Source organism: Gossypium hirsutum, chromosome A02, assembly GCF_007990345.1.
Source record: "Gossypium hirsutum isolate 1008001.06 chromosome A02, Gossypium_hirsutum_v2.1, whole genome shotgun sequence".
NCBI lineage: Eukaryota > Viridiplantae > Streptophyta > Magnoliopsida > Malvales > Malvaceae > Gossypium > Gossypium hirsutum.
This window is the reverse complement of record NC_053425.1, coordinates 89,234,773-89,255,977: the sequence shown is the minus strand read 5'-3', so window position 1 is coordinate 89,255,977 and position 21,205 is coordinate 89,234,773. Positions and strand designations below refer to the sequence as shown.

The 21,205-nt window shown below is 34.5% G+C and overlaps 1 long non-coding RNA gene across 1 annotated transcript; it reads right to left on the bottom strand.

Moving 5' to 3' along the window:
- Positions 1-19,496: 19,496 nt before the first annotated feature.
- LOC107952411 (uncharacterized) lies at positions 19,497-20,749 on the bottom strand. The gene is made up of 2 exons (XR_005909074.1): positions 20,531-20,749; positions 19,497-19,844 (listed from the first exon to the last, which is right to left on the bottom strand). It is a non-coding gene; the product is annotated as an uncharacterized lncRNA (long non-coding RNA).
- Between the last annotated feature and the right edge of the window lie 456 nt (positions 20,750-21,205).

The window sequence follows — 21,205 nt, the reverse complement described above, 5'->3', positions numbered from 1 at the left end:
ATTTCTGACATTAAGACAAGAGATAATCAATTACACGGCTTGACTCTCTTATTAGTCCCCAGTGGAGTCGCCAAGCTATCGAAACCATTTTTAAATCGAGTTTTGGAAAATGGGAATCGACTTTAAGGAAAACGAAAACAGGAGTCGCCACCAATCTTTTTAGGTGTGATTGGATCACCTTATAAAATGTTTTGTTTTAAAACATTAATTTTGGTCTACGAAAGTCGAGAAAATGGATTCGGGAGTCGGTTATGTACGAGGAAGGGTTAGCACCCTCGTAACGCCCAAAAATTGGTACCTAATTGATTATCAAGTGTCTTTAATGTTGGAAATTTGAAAGTTTTAAGATGCAAACCTCTTTTAATTAGAAGGTCTCAATTTTGAAAATTAAGGCTCACTTATTTCAAACGAGACAAAACATCACCTACAGTAAGTCAGGATGCAACATTTTAAAACCTTCGAAACTAAGCTCGTCTTTCGAAAATTTCTATCTTGAAACAACAAAACGCCATATCCAGTAAGTTAGGACACTATTTTTTGAAATCTTGAAATAATTGTTTAAGTTTTGAAAACTCAAAATCACTTAGAAGGGTGCTTGACTATTCGAATTCAACGAGAAAAGTCGCAACCCAGTAAGTTAGGACACTACCTTTCTCGAAGTTTCCAAACATCAAGCATTGCCTTTTATTTTTTTTAAAATAAACCTTGGAATATTATTTTAAATGACGTTTTAGGATGACATATTAATGCATCATGAAGCATAGATGTACAAAATATTCTAACATTTCCATACAAACATAAATAATACCATTAAGACAAAACTAAATAACATGAACATACGTTTAATGAAAAAAATCATACTAGGGTAAATATAAGATAATAAACAAATAAAAACAAGGGTAAACTAAAAGGAAAACATAATACATGCAAAAATTATACAACAATATATATCATAAAATAGCACATAAAAGAAATAATTAAACATAGCATATAAAAAAATGAAACTATGCACAAATAAGATAAATGACATATACTAAAAAAATTAATAAATAGAACATTTACAAATTATAAAAATATAATGCAATAGTTCAAAATACATGAAATGATAATATAATATATATACATGCATAGAAAATATATATTTGAAAATAAACTATATAAAAAGGTTAAATATTATAATATATAAAATACATAATCAAATGTATAAAAGATAGGAATAAATATACATATTTGAAAAATGAAGAAATTAAAATAAAAAAAGGTTGAAAAACTAAGATAGATGAAGAATAAAATAAGAACAAACCACAGAGAATAAGAGTGCAAGAGGGAGAGAAATTTGAGTGAATGCTCTCAAGAATTCTTATTGCTTCTAAAAAATCAAGTGATTTACAATGAAGGGAGAGGCCTCTATTTATAGTTGAGCCTCCCCAAATCCAACGGTACAGATCAATTACATCAACGGTTAAGATTAAAGGATATCTACAAATTAAATCTCCAAGATTACAAGATCATATCTTCAAGATTGCATATCATATCTAAGATTGTATCATATCTAAGATTGCATATCATATCTAAGATTGCATATCCTTAAAGATTATATTTCCATATGAGTCAAGCTTATAGATGGACCTTAAATCTTTTCAAGTAATGGGCCATTCCAATTGGGCCAAATTATATGTTTGTAATTTTGTACTGGACTTGGACTTTGTTTTATTTTTACTTTTTGGGGGTTTATTATTTTAAATACTGGAATGGGCCGGGCAAAAATGGGCTATTGTAGACCAAACTATTTTCCATGAGACAAACATAGGAAAATGTAGAAAATATTTTTCGGAAACCATTTTCAATGAAACAAAGCTTTCCTTGACTGAGTTGGTATAACAAGCCAAGGGGAACCAACTCTGGTAGGTAGATTACTTGAATTCAAAGTCTCATTGCAATTTCATATAATTATTTCATGTATCAGCAATGGTATACAAGTGTAGTTATAATGCTACTAAGTATCCCATTCAACGAAAAAATTACAAGTGAGGATCAAATCTCAGATAAATGTAAAAAATATGATGTAAATACAAAATGAATTACAACAGAAAATCATATTTTGTTTGAATCAAGCTGAAAACTTTATCATATGTTGGTGTTTAGCCATTAGGGCTGTGAAGGTTAGACCTTGATGTGTACAGTTTTGTCATGCCTTCACTGCTGTTACAATGGGCAGACCTCAAGCACCCAATAAATGCGAAAAGCTCAAGCAAAAATAGGCAAACTAAAGCTGCTCGAGATGGGAAATCGAACCCTTAGCAGAGGAGCCAAGCAATACAATATTATGTTGGAAAATAGGATGCTCATTCGCATCTCATTGGCATCCATAGGCCGGTACTATGCCGGCTAATACAAAATTCAATGAGAAGGAAGAAAAAAGGGGAAGGGAGGGTTGATTTTCAGCCATATAATCGTCAACAACCACTCTGCCAGCCGAAAGGTTAAGGCCTTACTTTAATAGCAATGTTGACAACTTTAAAAGCTCATATTTGAATTACTCTTGCCACTAATACAAAAATATTTATAAAAAAATAATAGTTTAAATAATATAAATTAATTCATAAGTTATTTTAAAAAATTACACGAATTGTCGTCTCCTACTTCCCATATTTATCAAAGGAGAAACGGGTAAAATATATGCAATTACCAAGCCTAATTTTGGGAAATTGAGGTTGGTGGAAAAAACCTATTACGACTAAAAGGCATAGTATAAAATTCTTCAATCCTATTATCTCCTCTAAACGATAAAAACTTAAGCCCCCATGGCATCCCTCTATCTTTCTTCGATTTCTCCACTTTTATCGTGTTGACTAAGATCACCGCCATCGTAAATCCCACCATTATCTGCAGTGAGAACACGGTGTTCACAAATGCATTAAACTAAAAAAATCATTCACCTTGTTTTACCCTCTTTTATCATTGAAGATTATGGGATTGAAGTTTTTAAAAAAAAAATAAAAACACTTACTCAGGCTACATCGGTGTGAGCGAGGCCATGATGGGATGGGTTCCAATATTGGTTGAAGAATTGAGGGATGGAAATCCCTAAGAAGAGTGATAATCCTATTATGATAAGGTTTCTTGTGCAATTCATGTTTCTGAATTGCAGACATGATAATCTAACGGAACCTACAATCAACAAAGCAACAATATTTTCATTAAGGTTACTAAGATTAGATAAACCAATATTTAGTCCTAAATGAAGTAAATTGGGAAATTTTGTCATGAACTTGGATTCGGATGATGTAACAATTTTAATTTACGACGCCATCACCTAAAATTTTAAAATCTAAAAAATACAATAAATATATTAAAATATTAATTAAAACAATCAGGTGATGGCATAGTAGAATTTAATAATATCATTTTAGTGTACTTTAATGGAATCTAAATTTAAGGATTAAATTGAGAAAAGTTATCAAGTTCTTAAACTAATATGACCTTTTATGATAAAAAAAATTTATATCGAGCTCGAATTTGGATTAGTCGAGTAAAGATCTATATGACACCCAAAACTCTGCTAGGACGGTCTGACTTGAATTTCGAGCGACACATTAGCAACCAAGGTGATTCTCTAAAAAACTACCACAAATCACACCAACCATCCATACTCACCATACATATACAAAAGATTTCATACAAGCATTTACTCCTAAAAGCATGCCTTTCTAAATCAAACTATAAGTCATATAATAAGCGGAATAAGGCGTACCTGGATTTCGGCAAGTTGTACTAGCTGCAAAATGTCTCGTTAGTTCATATGATCAGTATCATATAATTCAAATAGCAAATTCAGCCAAACAAGCAAACATGGAGATTAAAAAATCCCAAAATTTAAAATAGACCAAAAAATCCAATTACAACCCTCTAAAAAATTGTTTTTAAATTGTCTAAAACTATCTAAGTCCCATTCCAATTCTCTAGGCTGGAAATGTCCCACATTTCCTTCTTGGGATTTTATAAGCTCGGCGCACATACTTTAAAAACAAAGTTTGTGTGATGGATCATTGAACTGCTGCCCTGCTCGTTATCCCATGCACTACTTATCGTGAAAGGAGAAGAAAGTAAAGAGATGAGACCCAGAAAGTTCAGTGAATACACATGTACACAACACAAGAAGACAGACATCAATAATTTACGTACTAAACAATACTAAAATGTTGAGTAACAAATAATTTGATAATAAACTAAGTTGTTTTTCTAAAGCTAAACAAATGTTTAAAAATATTTGTTTCCAAAACTTCAATAGCTTACTAGGCCATTTTGGAGGCTAATGTAATCTTCCAAATTCAAGTCTGAAGTCTAGGCCGGGTTGGGGACGTTACATTTGGTGGCATCAGTGCCTAGTTTTTCAAAATTTGCACCGTGAAATTTTAAAATATGTTTGCATGCATGCATTGAAAAGGGGTATTTTGGGAAAAACCATGCCACAAGATTTTTGAAAATTTTATTTTTCTGTAGGAAATTAAATCCAAGATTACTATTAAAAATTTAGATAAATTGTAAACTTTAGATTGTGAACATTTAGGAGGATAAATAATGCTTCAACTTTTGTTTGAAAACTGTAGATATACTTTAGATTTAAATCTTTCGAAAGATCAGTTTGAACACCCAAGGCTAACGTGGTAAGGGTTGGCCACGTAGGGCTGCACCTATAGAGTTACCCATTGTCCAGGGAGAAAACCCAATACGAGTGGAGGATTATGTTGAGAACGAAAATGGCGACGACACTATAATATTCCGAAATAGGGCCTAGTCAGAATAGTGGTTTTGGGACTACAAATCTGACATCAAAATATTTATTTTATGATTATTATAAGGCGTAGAATATGAGTATATGCATGTGTTAACGTTTCATGAAGGAATTCTTTGAGTAAGTGCCCAATTGGAAAATTAGGGACTAAATTGAATAAATTGCAAAACTTGGATTCTAGAAGTAATTTGCATGAAATTGCTTTAGATTGTAAAATAGAAGGTCTTGGGGAGCAATTTACCTAATTTTTAAATTTTTGGACAAAAATGGGCTTCCATGGATGAAATTTCAATGAAAGGGCTTAAGGGCATTTTGGTCATTTGGCATTTAAGTGAAATAAAATGGGAAAAATGAACCAAAAAAGCCATTCTCTTTCTCCATGCTACTGAAATTTCTAGGGTTTCCATAGCTAGGGTTTTCAAGCTTTCCAAGCTCAATAGTAACTGCTCCTAGGCCCCGTTTTTAATGTTCTTTGTATTTTTGAAATCCCGGTAGCTTGCTCTCTCCATTTCTACCTATATTTCATGCTAAGGTTCATGTTTAAAAATTTACCCATGCATGAGTCACTTGTATTTTGATGGATTATGGAAGAACATGAAAGTTGAATATGTGTTAAACATCTTTTCCTAGGTGATTTTCATGAAAAACCCTTGTAGGGACCATTTTGCAAAAGTTGTAAAATGTGTGGTAGAAGTGTGAAAATAATGGAAAATGAGGGCTACCATAAGAAGGAAAAGTGTTCGGCTAGGCTTGGGTAAGGTAGAAATTGCATGTGTTTCATTATACGAGCTTAAGGACTAAATCGTAAAAATATCAAAGGCTAGGGGCAAAATGGTCATTTGGGTCGGGGTGAGAATTAGACTTGTGATGTATAATGTAGGGTATTAATGATATGATTTTGTTGTTATAGACCCCTAGAAACAAATTTCGGAGGTCAATCGAGGTAAACGTAAGGTTTCGGAATAACTGAAACACAACTCCGAAACAAATACCAGGTAAGTTCAGATAACTTAAAGTAAACCCCTAATATGCATAATTGTATAATTTATGAATGCATGATGATTACATTTATTATTGGCATGAAATAGCATAGAAATGCATATTTGATGGTAGCATGTGAAAAATGTCTCGGTTGAGGTTGACACAAGGAATTCAATGGTAACCCGTAATTACATGTGATTTGAGATTCTACATGTGTTGCAGTAAGGATTTAGCCTGGACGGGTAATTCGTTGATCTCAATTATGAAAAGGATCTAGCCTGGACAGGTGTTCCTTGAATGATTGAGCCTCCCGAAGAATATGTGTGCATTATGGATTTAGCCCAGACGGGTAATCTGATTAAGGTCTGAATTTAGCCTGGACTGGTAATTCAAATCCGAGATCATTAAGGGTGTTTGCCGCTATAAGGGATTTAGCCTGGACTGGTAATCCCGCCGTAAGATGTGAGGTTCGCGGGAGTGCATATATGTGAAATGATCATTCGTAAGAATTGATAGATAATGGGTATTCCATCGAGATTTCCTAGAAACTCAACAGGATTATTATGATGTTTGTCAATAAGATGATGAACGATGAGCTCATCTACATAAATTACATGATGATTTGTTATGTGACTAATTCATTGATTGAGTGCATGTGATAGGGAATCATTTCATAATTGATGATTTCATGATTTAAATATGGATGTATGATAATTACTTGGTAAGTTTACTTTTCGGTTATTCGAGCTTACTAAGCATGTAAATGCTTACCCCTCTCTTTTTCCCTGTCTCACAGAGCTAGAGGACTCATAAGTACTGGAAGACGATTGGAGAGTCGACACACTATCAACTAGTCAAGCTTTGGTATAAAGAAATTTTTATTTTGTTCAATGGCATGTATAAGATTTTTGAGTATTTTGTTATATGTGTCATTTGATTTGCCAAATGAAGGCATGTAAAAATATGTTTATCTTTTTGTATATGGCCATAAAAATTGGCTTAATTGAAGTAGGCTATGACCTACGAATTTTTGTATGGTTTTATTTACAAGTGATGGGTTGTTACCAATTGGCAATGAGTTACATGAACAAGCCAATTTTGGACGAATTAAAGTGACATGGACACCCATAAACACTGAATGGGAAATAACCTTTCATGTATGAAACTAATGATATGAGGTTTCCATACGACTAGTTTTATCAAGATTATTACAAGTGTATAATCATGTTTTCCTTCGAACTTGGTAACCACTAGGTATAAGGAGTAGGTAGGGGTGACTTAAGGCTTGGAAAATAGCCTATTAGGGTCCACGTGGTCAGACACACTGGCGTGTGTCTAGGCCGTGTGTGACACACGGTTCCTTGCCATGGGTGTGGGCTATGACCATGTGTCCCCTGTACTTAAAATTTTAAATAAAAAACGCACACGAGTAGGCCACATGGGCATGTGTCCTTGCCGTGTCTAAAAGATAGTGTTGTCCACGAGCAAGCAGAAGGCTTATGTCAAAAGGCCTGGAAGAGGCCCAAGCTGCCTTCTTTCATATGATGGATGAATGGTTTGAGGATTACCTGAGAAATCGCCCCAACATACCAAGACCTCCTCTGCCCCCTAATCAGCCTGATGATGATGTGTCGCAGGGCATGGCACCGGTTAGAATTGGTAATGTCCCTGTAGATAAACTTAGAAAGTATAGGGCCGAGGAATTCAGAGCTAAAGTTGATGATGACGCTGAAAGAGTTGAGTTCTGGCTCAAGAATACTACGCAAGTGCTAAATGATTTGTCATGCACACCCGAGGAATGTTTGAAGTGTTCTATGTCCCTTTTGAAGGACACTACATACCATTGGTGGAAGACCGTATCCTCGGTAGTGCCAAAGGAAAATATTACTTGGGATTTCTTCCAAGCAGAGTTCAGGAAGAAATACATTACCCAGCGGTTTTTGGACTCGAAGCGAAAGGAGTTCCTGGAACTCAAACAAGGGAACAAGATTGTAGTGGAATACGAGGGAGAGTTTATACAACTAAGTCAGTACGCAACTAAGTGGGTCCAAACGGAATCGAAAATGTGTAAATGCTTTGAGGAAGGCCCGAATGAGGACATCAAGTTGTTGATTAGGATCTTGGAAATACTGGAGTTTGCCGAATTGGCTGATTGAGCCAAGAAGGCCGAAGAACTTAATAATGAAAGAAAACAAGCTAAAAGAGAGGCTCGAGTTGCGAACAAGAGGTCTAGCGGTAAAACACTCTCGTTCTCCACGAAGAAAGCTAGGAGCTAGCATGAATGCTCCACTTCGTCAGTGGGATATTCAAGTAGAGCAAGAAGCTCTAAACGACGAGGTCAAAGGTCTTCCTCCCCAATGGTAACTAGTGTGGGGAGCGTAGATGATCAAAAGCTGAAGTGTAAGATTTGCAACAAATTTCATTTCGGAGAGTGCCGAATGGAGAGTGGTGCATGTTTTAGGTGTGGTTCTTTTGATCACTTTCTCAGAGACTGCTCGTAACAAGTCGAAAAAGAAGTGGATGTATCTCTGAAATCGGGTACTCCTATTCCTCGAGGTAGACCTCTAAGATACCCTGGGAGTGCTAGTGGCAGTCGAATTGTGACTAAAGACGCTGCAAAATCAGAGGTTCGAGCCCCGGCAAGAAAGTATACGATACGCGCTCAAGATGAAGCCTCTGCTCCTGATTTTATTACGGGTACTTTTTCCCTTTTTAATACATGTGTTATTTCTTTAATTGACCCGTGGTCGACGCATTCATATATTTGCATGAGATTGGCGTCTAGAATGAACATACTTATTGAACCTACGGAATTTATTATTAAAGTGTCGAACCCACTAGGCAAATCAGTCTTGGTTGATAAAGTCTGTAAGAATTGTCCTTTGACAATTCAAGGTCATTGTTTTCCGGCTAACCTTATGTTGTTACCATTTGATGAATTTAATGTAATACTTGGTATGGATTGGTTAGCCCTGCATGATGTAATTGTAAATTGTGGTAGTAAGTATATTAAATTGAAATGCGTGGATGGTGAGATTCTACGGGTCGATTCAAGAGAATTGGGTTCGCCGCCGGTTGTAGTCATAGTAATGGTTGCTCAGAGATATATGAGAAAAGGGTATAAAGCCTATCTTGCATTTGTATTGAACACTAAGGAAATAGAGTTGAAGATTGAGTGTGTGCCTATAGTATGTGAGTACCCAGATGTATTTTCAGATGAATTACCCGGATTACCTCCTGAAAGAGAAATAGAATTTGGTATTGAGCTGGTGCCAGGGACAGCTCCTATTTCAATTGCTCCATATAGGATGGCACCAATTAAACTAAGAGAGTTGAAAGCACAGTAGCAAGAGCTGACGGATAAAGGTTTTGTAAGGCCGACCTTTTCACCTTGGGGTGCTCCTGTTCTATTTGTAAGGAAGAAAGATGGTTTGGTTATGCATAGATTACCGCCAACTGAACAAAGTAACTATCAAGAATAAGTATCCTTTACCAAGGATTGATGATTTATTCAATCAGTTGAGAGGAGCCAAACTTAAGGTCTGGCTATTATCAACTGCGAGTCAAAGAATCGGATGTACTAATGACAGCTTTTAAAATGAGGTACGGTCATTATGAATTTCTCGTCATGCCGTTTGGGTTAATGAATGCACTAGCCGTATTCATGGATCTAATGAATAGAACCTTCCAACCATATTTGGATAAGTTTTTCATTGTGTTCATTGATGACATCTTGATTTAATCCAAAGATGAGTCAAAACATGAAAAGCACTTAAGAATTGTGTTGCAGACTTCGCGGGAAAAGTATTGTATGCTAAGTTTGGCAATAATGAGTTTTGGCTTCAGGAAGTTGGATTTTTGGGTCATATTGTTTCGGGTGAAGGCATCCGAGTCGACCCAAGTAAGATTTTTGCTATCGTCGAATGAAAACCACCTAAGAATGTAACTGAGGTTAGGAGCTTTTTGGGCTTAGCCTGTTACTATCGAAGATTTGTGAAAGGATTCTCCATGATAGCAACTCCGATAATGAGAATTCTATAGAAAAGCGTTAAGTTTGAATGGACGGAAAAGTGTCAACAAAGTTTTGAGAAGTTAAAGACACTGTTAACTGAAGCTCCTGTTTTAGTGCTACCTGAACCGGGAAAAGAATTTGTGGTCTACAGTGATACATCTTTAAACAGATTGGGTTGTGTACTTATGCAAGATGGCAAGGTGATAGCCTATGCTTCACGACAGTTGAAGTCGTATGAGAAGAACTATCCTACACACGACCGAGAACTTGCCGCCATCATTTTTGCTTTGAAAATTTGGAGGCATTATTTATATGGTGAGACTTGCCGCATATTCACTGACCACAAAAGTTTGAAGTATTTGATGACTTAAAAAGAATTAAATTTGAGGCAAAGGAGGTGGCTAGAGTTAATCAAGGATTACGAACTGATTATTGACTATCACCCGGGAAAGACGAATGTAGTCGCTGACGCGTTGAGCAAAAAATCTTTGTTTGCATTAAGGGCCATGGATGCTCGTTTGGCATTGCTTGATGATGGTTCAGTCTTGGCTGAGCTAGAGGCTAGGCCAACATTCCTTCAAGAAATCTATGATGCTCAAACTAGTAATGACTTGCAAGCCAAAAGAACTCAACGTGAGTCAGGTATTGAATCAAATTTTCGGATTGGTTCTGATGGATGTTTGATGTTTAGAGATAGGGTTTTTGTACCCCAAAACAATGAAATTATTCAAAAAATTTTGCAAGAAGCACATAATAGCCGTTTGTTAATTTACCCGGGAAGTACCAAGATGTACAACGATTTGAAGAAAGTGTACTCGTGGAACGACATTAAATGAGATATTTCTAAATTTGTGTCGAAATGCCTAGTGTGTTAGCAACTTAAAGCTGAACATCAAGTGCCTTCAGGTTTGCTACAGCATGTGATGGTCCCCGAATGGAAGTGGAATAGAGTTACTATGGATTTCGTGACAGGATTGCCATTGACTCCGAAGAAGAAAGATGTTGTATGGGTTGTAGTGGATAAGTTGATGAAGTTGGCTCATTTCATTCCGGTGAGGACAAATTACTCCCTCGATAGATTGGCCAACTTGTACATTTCTGAGATTGTAAGATTACATGGGGTACCACTGTCGATTATGTCAAACAGAGACCTGAGGTTCAGTTTGAGATTCTGGAAGAAGTTACAGGAAGCCTTGGGTACGAAGTTGAGCTTTAGCATAGCTTTTCACCCTCAAATTGATGGTCAGTCTGAGCGGATGATTCTGGTTCTCGAGGATATGTTGCGTTGTTGCACCCTCGAATTTCAAGGTAGCTGGGAAAAATACTTGCCGTTGGTAGAATTTACCTACAATAATAGTCTTCAAACAAGTTTGAATATGGAACCTTATGAAGCCTTATATGGCAGGAAGTGTCGAACTCCATTGTACTGGATAGAACTTAAGTAAAATTAGATTCACAGAGTTGATTTAATTAAAGAAACTGAAGAGAAAGTTAAAGTGATACGAGACTGTTTAAAAACGGCATCGGATAGGCAAAAGTCATATGCTGATCTGAAAAGAAAGGAAATTGAGTTTCAAAGTAGCCGACTAAATTCATGTTCCTAATTCATAATTTCAAGTATTTCATTCACAAGTTACACAAATTATGCTCAAAACCTCAAATTCAATTTCGGTAAGCACAAACATGTTAGCCAAAATTCCCCAAAGCACCTAAACCACTACTATGCATATCTAACAAGTTTAAACCTCACTTATCCATCTTTACTCATAAGAGCATAAAACAACCACCATTTCTTACCACCCATATCATGGCCGAATGCCCAAATCACCATAGAATTCAAAATTTCAAAATGGGCTAAGTCAAATACTTAGCTATCAACCAAACTTAAAAAAAAATTCAAAGGAAATAACATGAAATTTTTACCTTAATCAAGAAAAAATCAAAGAGTGACTGAAAGCCTAGCTTTCCCTCCTATATTCGGCAAATGAAGAACAAAAGATGAACTAAGCCTTATTCTTTTCACCTTTCACTATTTTATTTATTTTATTTTAACACCAATAACATATATAATTATAATTATATTATAATAAAAATATATGTATAAAATACATACATTTCAATGATTATTCCACATAGACGGCCACTATAAAAAAACATGTTAATTTGACATGCAACTCCTTGTGTTTTAAAGTCACATAATACAAGGCCATTTCAAAATTTACCTAACACATTCTCAAAATTGTCACACAAGTCCATTTTCAATTAATTTCACATCAATTTGCAAAAATTAAAGCATTTAAAAATTCACACAGGCATAAACACATATTTTAGACATAAAATATTATATTCAAATATTTTGGTGACTCAGTTTAGCGGTCCCGAAACCACTTCCCGACTAGGGTCAAAATAGGGCTGTCACACAAGTAGTGATTAACCCTCGTGGTAACGAGTTCAACCATTGTTTAGCTTTGTTCCTCAATGAGAATGGAAACAACCGAAGGCGAATGGCATCGTCAGAAATGCCATTGATCTTAGAAGTGTTGCAGAACTCCAGAAAATTCGCCAAATGAGTGTTTGGATCCTCATCCTGCAAACTATCAAACTGAACAAACTGTTGTATCATTTGAATTGTGTTAGGTTTCAGTTCAAAATTATTTGCAACAATAGCAGGTCTAACTATACTCGATTCAGCTATTATTAAAGTAGGTTTAGCATAATCGTACATAGTACGAGGAGCACGATTCTGATTTACTGGTTCTGCAATAGCCACAGGAGGTAATTGATTATTTTGATTATCAGTCATCTCTTCGATTGTGGTTTGAATATTGTCCTCCTGTCCTTCCTCTATGTATCGTAGGCTTTGCCTTATTTCTCTTCGATTTCTACGAGCTATGCTTTCGATCTCACTGTTAAAAAGAAGAGGTCTTGACGGGTTTCTACTAGTCATAAACTATAAAAACCTACCAGAAATAAATAAAAGAAGATTTAGTGATATAAACAAAATTAAAATTAAATTAAATTGCAATAAAATAAATGGCTAAAGTAATAAAAATTAAGCGTTCCTAATATTTTAGTCCCCGGCAACGGTGCCAAAAACTTAATGGTTGTGAAACTAACTAAAAATTTGACTTAAGGTAAGCGCACTTATCGAACAATAGTATAGTTATGGTGAGACTGGAAATATCGTATCCACGAGGACTAAAAGTACTAGTAATTACTATTTTTTTATTATCTAGCCTAAGAATTAAAGTGTGGTTTTAAACTAAAACCATTTATCTAATTAACTAAGATTACGACAAAGATGATGTTTGGAAAATACTTTAGGAAAAACCGATGGAGAAGACAATACCCAAGGAAGAATCCACCTAGACTTCACTTATTACTTATGAATTAGACAATTTATTCACTTAACTTAATCCGATAGAAATTCCTAATTTATGTTAATATCTCTCTCAAGAATAAGAACAACTGACTTTAGGTTGATTAACTGAAATCTCTTTCTAATTAAAACCCCTATTGTCACATTAACTCGATCTATGGATTCCTTTATTAGATTTGCTCTAATCCGGCAGATTTATGTTGTCCTATCTCTAGGATTGCATTCAACTCCGCTTAATTATGAATGATCTACTCTTAAACAGGGACTTTTGCTCCACTGAATAAGCACATCAAAACTTGAATTAATACCCTGGAATATTAAAACAAGAATTTAGAACTCACAAATAAGAATAAGAATAAGTCTTTATCATATAATTCAAATAGAAATAAGATTCGTCATAGGTTTCATCTCCCTTAGGTATTTAAGGAGTTTAGTTCATAATATTAATGGAAAACATCTCAAAGTTTGGAAAACAACAAAACATAAAGAAACCCAAAGAACTTGTAGGAAATTGGATGGAAATCTTCAGTGTTGATGTAGATCCTGGCTCCGAGGTGATTCCGATGGCTGTTCTTGAGTACTTTCTACCTCCAACTCTCTGTGTCTCCTCTAATCCTCTTATAGGGTGTTTATATAGGCTTTAAAATGCTTCAAAACCCTCAAAGTACCATTTTCCGAATAGAACTAGGCTTGGGCTCGGCAGAGACACAATCGTGTGCCACGCCCGTGACGGTGCTCAGGCCGTGTGCAATATTGAGTTGGATATTAGTCGACACGGCCATGACACACGGGTGTGTGGTCTACCCGTGTGTCACATACGGGCATGTGGATCACCCGTGTGGAAGTGCTTAGGCCGTGTGGAACACTAATTTAGGCCCAATTTGTCCATTTTTGGCCCGTTTCTTGCTCTTTTTGCTATCCTAAGCTCTCCTGAGTATAAAACAAGAAATAAAAGGATTAGGAGCATCGAATTCACTAAAACCAAGGAAAAAATCAATCACAAATAAGCCAAGCATGAGGTAAAAATATGTAAATATTACGGTTTATCAAGATTAAACTAGTGAATCACAAACAACGAGAGAAAAGTAAGGTCCTAGTTAAAAGAGATTTGGGTTCCACTAGTTCAAACTTTCTTCCTATAAAATGATTTAGAGAGGGTAGACCGCAGACAAGGGGTGCAATAACTAACTCTAGGGGTAAGGTTTACCACTGTAAATATTCTGGAAACTGCCACCTGGGAGATTGTTGGAAGAAAATGGGTGCATGTTTGAAATGTGGATTAATGGAGCATTTGATGAAAGATTATTCTCGCTCGAGTAATCAAGCACAAACTTTGACCCAAAATTAGGGAGTGGGCTAGCTACCTCTAAGGGGCCATTGGCAAAATAGGGCTGCAAATACTGTAGCAACCGGTACGATTAAAACCTAGGCTAGGCAACCAACTCTTGTTTAACATCGTTAGAGGTCGTAAGGAAAGGGATGTGTCTGCTATCATCACAAGTATTTTTTCCATTAAGTCAATTTCATACTTTGCCTTAATTGAAATAAGACCGACCCATTCATATGTTGCATGTAATATGTCTGTTAAATTAGGTGTTGTGGTAGAGGAAACCATTATTGATGTAACCATAGTAAGCTCTTTAGGATAGTCAGTTATTATATATAAAGTCTATAGGAGATGTCAATTGGAGGTTTAAGGGGTAGCGTCTCCAGTAGACCTTATGGAGTTACCGTTTGGGGAGTTTGATTTAATTATAGGTATGTATTGGTTATCAGAACACCAGTTCCCTTCTGGGTTGTTACAACCAATCAAAATACCTTAGTGCAAGTGGAAGCGAATAACGATGGACTTTGTTAGCGGGTTACCCTTAACACCCATTAAAAAAGATCTAATTTGGTTAATAGTAGGTCGACTGACTAAGTCAACACACTTCTTTCCTATCCACAAAGATTACTCATTGAAAAAACTGGTTAAGTTCTATGTTTTCGAGATAGTGCGGTTGCATAGGGTGCCCATATAGATTATCTTTGATCCAGATAGAATTGTTAGTTGAATGCGATTATTCTATATGTTATTATTTAATATGTTTTAACGACTGTTTGCTCTGATTTTCTTGTGAAGTGACCACACTAAGCGTCATAGCTCAATCCCCTATTTATTTCCATCCTTATAGGTGACCCACCAAGTTAAAACGTGGACACGACATCCAGAAGGTCTCGGCTCAGCTTTTATTTATTATATTATTTAGGCTTCTTATTCAATTTATTTAATTAGTCAAAGTTTGAATAGATTTTATTTTAAACTATGGCATGGAATTTAGGGTTTAGGTTTTGTTTTTTTATATTGCATGACTCGTAAATAGAATTTAAGGATGCCACTATATAGTTAAGTATAAACCCCCGGCTTTTATTAAAAATACATACTATTATCACTTAGCCACTGCTGAAGGAGATGAGCTTGCGAAAGTTCAGCGAATACACATGTACACAACACAAGAAAACACATCAATAATTTACAAACTAAATAACTCACTTATAGATAGACCGCATAAAATAGTTCACACATAAACAGTTGTACACGTAGGTTGTTTGCATACAATCGGTTCGCAGGTCACTAATTCACATATAATCAACCCCATTTAGTTTAATGATATATTAGAAGTTCATGAAAATGAAACATAATTAAATAATATACTCATTGGACAAACGGTTCTGCTAAAACACACCCTAAGACTCATAGAGTCACTCAAATCGCCATGTAAGTGTAGCACAAATGCTCACTCTCTCCAAAAAACACACCCTTACGATCCCCGGTGAATGAAGCATTACTAGACATTCCCTTATTTCTTCATCAAATCTTTGGGCCATAATGCCCTATCGCATTACATAGGTAAGCACTCACGATCCTATGGCAAGCCAACTATATCTAATGGTTCCAAAAATTCACAATGCCAACATATTATAGTAATACACATTTACAGATCATGTCATTTTAAGCTTACAATTTGTAATAGAGTTCATAGTACCACAACACATCATAGAATAGCTTGCAAAATAGAAAATTAAGCATAAAAAAAAGCTTGGTAGACTTAGGGTTCGCACACCACATATATATACATTTATATATAATAAATAGAACAACAATTTTTAATGCAAAGATATTTAAATATATTTTTATGTTAAAACCCACGCATGCATACATATAATACAAAACCCTTTTAATGCAAAGTTATGTACATATATTATTTCTAATAACCTTTGCATATGCATTCATTATATATAACAATTCCTTTTTACATCAATGTATATACACTACATCAATTAAAAGCCACAAACCTATATATAATATATAAGAGTACACACAAATTATATTATATAACAAAATTTAGAGGCCTATATATATCATATATTTATCCTAACCCTGACGCATGTATAAATTTTACTCAAGGTTCGCATAGCATTTAAAAACACACAGACATAGATTCATGCTAAGAGTTCGTAGAATGCATAGATGAGGTTTGCACAATGCATGGAAGAGGTTCGCACATGCATATGTTCAATTCACGACAGAAGACAGGGTTCATACTTCTTGCTTTTGGTAGAGTGCGACCTCATTTCTGGATGCAGTATATAGTGTACTCACATTATTCACCACAATGTCGGTTATGTGACTTTTTCCTTCCCTTTGTCTCTACAATCGATACCCCTTTGGTATTTTTAGCTTTGAATGAATAAATACACATCACATATTGTCTAAAACAATTTAATTCATTCTCTATTCAACAATAGCCTACTACTTATGTTATTTCTTGCAGATTTTTATTATTCTAATACTTACCCCATTTCCTAACTTTTAACCCTCCTAACATACATATATTTGTAGATCTAAACAATTAATTAAACTTTAATCTCACCTAAATCTTTCCTTTAAGAATAAGTCACCGTTCATCATCTTCCTCAAGAGCAAAACCATTTTAAACAACATTTCTTAGCTTCGCCAGCTTCAATCCACCATTTTCATGAAGCCAAATCATAAAAAAAACAAAGATTATATATTTTCTAACTAAACCGTTGATACTTTAGTCAAAAGCATTTCATGCATATTTAGTATGAAAGTAGATTGTTTACCTAGGGTCTTGCTATCCTTCGTGACTTTCGAGTGGTCTGCTCAATAACCGAACCAAAGTTTAAGAAGAAAAAGTTGGTGTTTTGCTTGATAATTTAAAAAATAAAATGGTGCTTGGGTGCTTAGAAATGTAATGCGCAATAAAATTTTGAAGGAAAATTAACTACCAAATGCAACAGCTTTTGAAATGAAGAAGGTGTAAGAAGAAAGAAAAAAAAAAGAAATTAAAACATGAGAAGCAAATGAGCAGTGACAGCTTATATAGCCAAATTCATTTATAAACTTGGTTTATTTATCTTATAGATCCCTCCTAATTCTACCCTTGTTTTAATAAATCCCACACTAACCATTAGTCCTAATTTACCTATTCAAGTTCTCTACTTAGCTATTATTCCTATTGAGTCCTAATTACTATCGTGATTTCTATTTACTCTATTTTTAATCTATACTTTAATGTCAATACCATCGGTCTGATTTCTAGGATGTGACAATCTAACGTTGGGATAAAAATGGGTAGGTATGGTTAGAATTAATACATACCTACAAGGCCGAAAAGTATAAAATAAAGTGCTGCAAAAATGGGGAAAGGTATGGATGCAAACACTGCTCCAAAATTTCCTACACAAAATATCATATATGTTAAGATTAAATCACTATTTGGATCTAATTTAGTAACTTTTTTACTTTGGAGTCTGCACTTTTTTTTGCCAAAGTTAGGTTTTGAGCTTAGTAAATTGGTCTCCCATTGAGACTTGAATTAGGGAATTGTTCCCACTTTGGGCCTTGAACTTTTTTTTGTCCAAGTTAGTCCTTGAACTTGACAATTGTTCCCACATTGGGGCCTAAACTCTAGGGTTTTTGAGAACTAACTTGAACCAAAAAAAATTCAAATCCCATTGTGAGAACAACTACAAAATTCAAGGTTTAATTTATAGAAAAAATTCCAAGCCTTAAAGTAGAATCAATTGTCAAATTTAAGGTTTTGGGTTCCACAATATGGGAAAATTTGTCAAGTTCAGATCTCAAAATGTAATTTAACCCTTTTTATTACCTAAATTTTTATTTCTTTTCAACATATATTCATATATTCATATAAGTATGATTGTTCAAATATATATATAAAAAGATAAAGCGTATCAATGTTGGACTTATACCAAATATAGAGAAAAACAACATGAAGCCAACAATTATCTTATCAACTCGGCGACTTCCAACTCGGGTTATCCTAGGAGTCTGACATTTTCCTTGAAACATAACTATGATAGCGCCAATAAGGGATTGGTCCTTATTGTAAGGCCAATGAGGCCTTAAGTTGGAGTTTCATAATGTTTGAGTTTAATCTAAGGAGGATTTTCTTTAGTTATACGATGGTTTTTAGGTAACATGTTCTCGATTTTTCCTCGAGAAGGGCTTGTCTGATTAATAGTTATGTTAAACTATCATACCTACTAGCTAATGCCACGATTAATACGTAAGCTGAAGGAGGGGTCACTAATTCGTTGCAATGATGGGTCGTTTAGTATATAGGCTATTGGGTTAAACCATCGTTTTTTGATTCAACCAGTTTGATGGATTCCATAGCCAAACATTTTATAAGACTTTGACAACTTTTAATATTGACATGATAGTAATTTTAGCTCTCATTGTTTATACATTGTGTCAATTTAATCTTTATTCTAAAAAAATTCAACTCCCTAACATTTAAATAGTGCAATTTTGTATTTTTACAGTTTTGCTTTTATTTGTAACATTCAAGGTTAAATTTAAAACAATAAAAAAAGATAAAATTATTATATTAAATTTTTAGATTTTTAATTTTAATATATTTTGGATCAAATTTAATTGATAAATTTATTTTTTTTAGCTTTTAAGGTGAAAGAGTCATAAAAAGAACTAAAAAGAAAATCAAATTATACAAGATGTAAACGTTAAAGGTTATTTTTAGAATCAAAACTGAATTGATACAATGTATAAATATTAATTATTAAAATTTTTATTATGCCAATTTTATAAATAAAAAACAACAAATTTATATAAATAAAAAACAAATTAACTAAATAGTATGTGGTCCAGCAGTATTCTAAAAATAATTATATCATAAGCCTAAATGCATAAAATGTTATCACATTGCAATATTTTTTGTTGAAGTATATTTTTAAAAAAAAATTAAGTTTAAGAAAAATATTCTTAATAACATAGAATGTAAAACAAAAACAAAATTTGTTTGCAAAATAAATATAATTATAAGAGTTACAACGTCATCAAAAAAAATTATACCTATGCTATTGATTAAGCGGCCGGGGTAGGTTTTGCTGGGATAAGGGCAGAACATGCAGCTGGATTTTGCTTACCACTAACTTTAGGCTTCACATTCGAACATTGTGATACTGCAGGTCCAGTCGGTCCACTGTGCATAATTTCACTGTCTGCAAATTCCACATTTTCACAAGGCAAAGTAGCACTACAAATAATCTTTGACAGCTTCTGGACGCACAAAAGTGCCGTGAATGTTTTTGAAACTAATGTTGCTTAGTTTAACTTTTGATTCTTCCTGCATCAACAAAATAATGATTCAATGATCAGTTAACTCTTTTTGGTCTCTTACGATTTTGATAAATATCTACATACATTTATTTTGCATTTGTTCCATGGGCAATATTTCTGATCAATTATAATAGGAAAACTAACATTGGTCACGGTAATATCCTCAAAGTGAATGTTTGAACAAGTGCCAGGTTCAGCACCTGGCCAAGTTTTTATTCTAACACCATTGGAAGAATTAGTCATGGTGCAATTTTTTACTATAAATCCATCAACTGGCTCTTCATTTTTAAACAATCTGAGACTGCCAATACTGATACCATGTCCTGGTCCACAAGTTACTCCATTGATAACCAAATTTTTGGAACCATCCCCAATTAAAACACAATCATCACCAGTTTTAATCTTTGAGTTAAGAACATTGACCCCATCTGATCTCCCAATGTGAATCCCATCTGTGTTTGGGCTTTCGTCAGGTGCAGATACGGTGAAATGTTCGAAAGTAATGTTTTTGCATCCTAGAACATTAGCCTGGAACTACTTGTTGTCTTTGGTAGTTATATATTGTATCATTGCGTTGGTTAAGAAATCAAACCTTAGGTTCTGTTTAATTCCAGAATGAAACAAAAAATAATTATTACTTAATTCTATTTATAAAAACAAAAGTCATAACTTCTCAATAAGAAAATAACTTACAATAGGAAGTGAACCACAATAATCATGACCTTTGCAACCTTCCCTTTTATAAGCAATGGTTCCCTGGCCGTCGAAAACTCCGCCGCCAGACAATTTGAAATTTTCAATTCTATCGAAAGCAATCCATTTAGGCTCATTGAAAGCACCAGGGTCTGCCGGAGCCTTCACAGTGCCTTGAACTTGAATAGAATTACTAGTATTAACATGGATGATATGGATAGAATTTGTAACAGCCCAAAATTTACCCTAGTCGGGAAGTGGTTTCGAAACCGCTAAACCGAGTCACCGAAATGTTTGAATGTGATGCATGGTATGTAATGCATGGTATGTAATGCATGGTATGTAAGGTATGTAAGGTATGTAATGCATGGTAGCTTTTGGAAATTGTTGAATGTATTAAGCTAGTTACTAAGTCCCTTACTTAGCCCATGTTCAAATCTTGAATATTGTTGGTAACATGAGCAATCGGTCATCTTAAGTCACTATTAAGGTAAGGAAGTTTGTACTAGCTTTTGAAATTTTAGTTAATATTGAGTGAGTTATCAAGTGATTTTTGTAAACCATGTTGAAATTTCGATTTTGGGGGTAAGTATGGTTTTCGGCTATAAGAGATTAATAAGGGTGATGATTGTGTTACATGCTAAACTTAGATGAAATTGTGTGATTTGATAAATT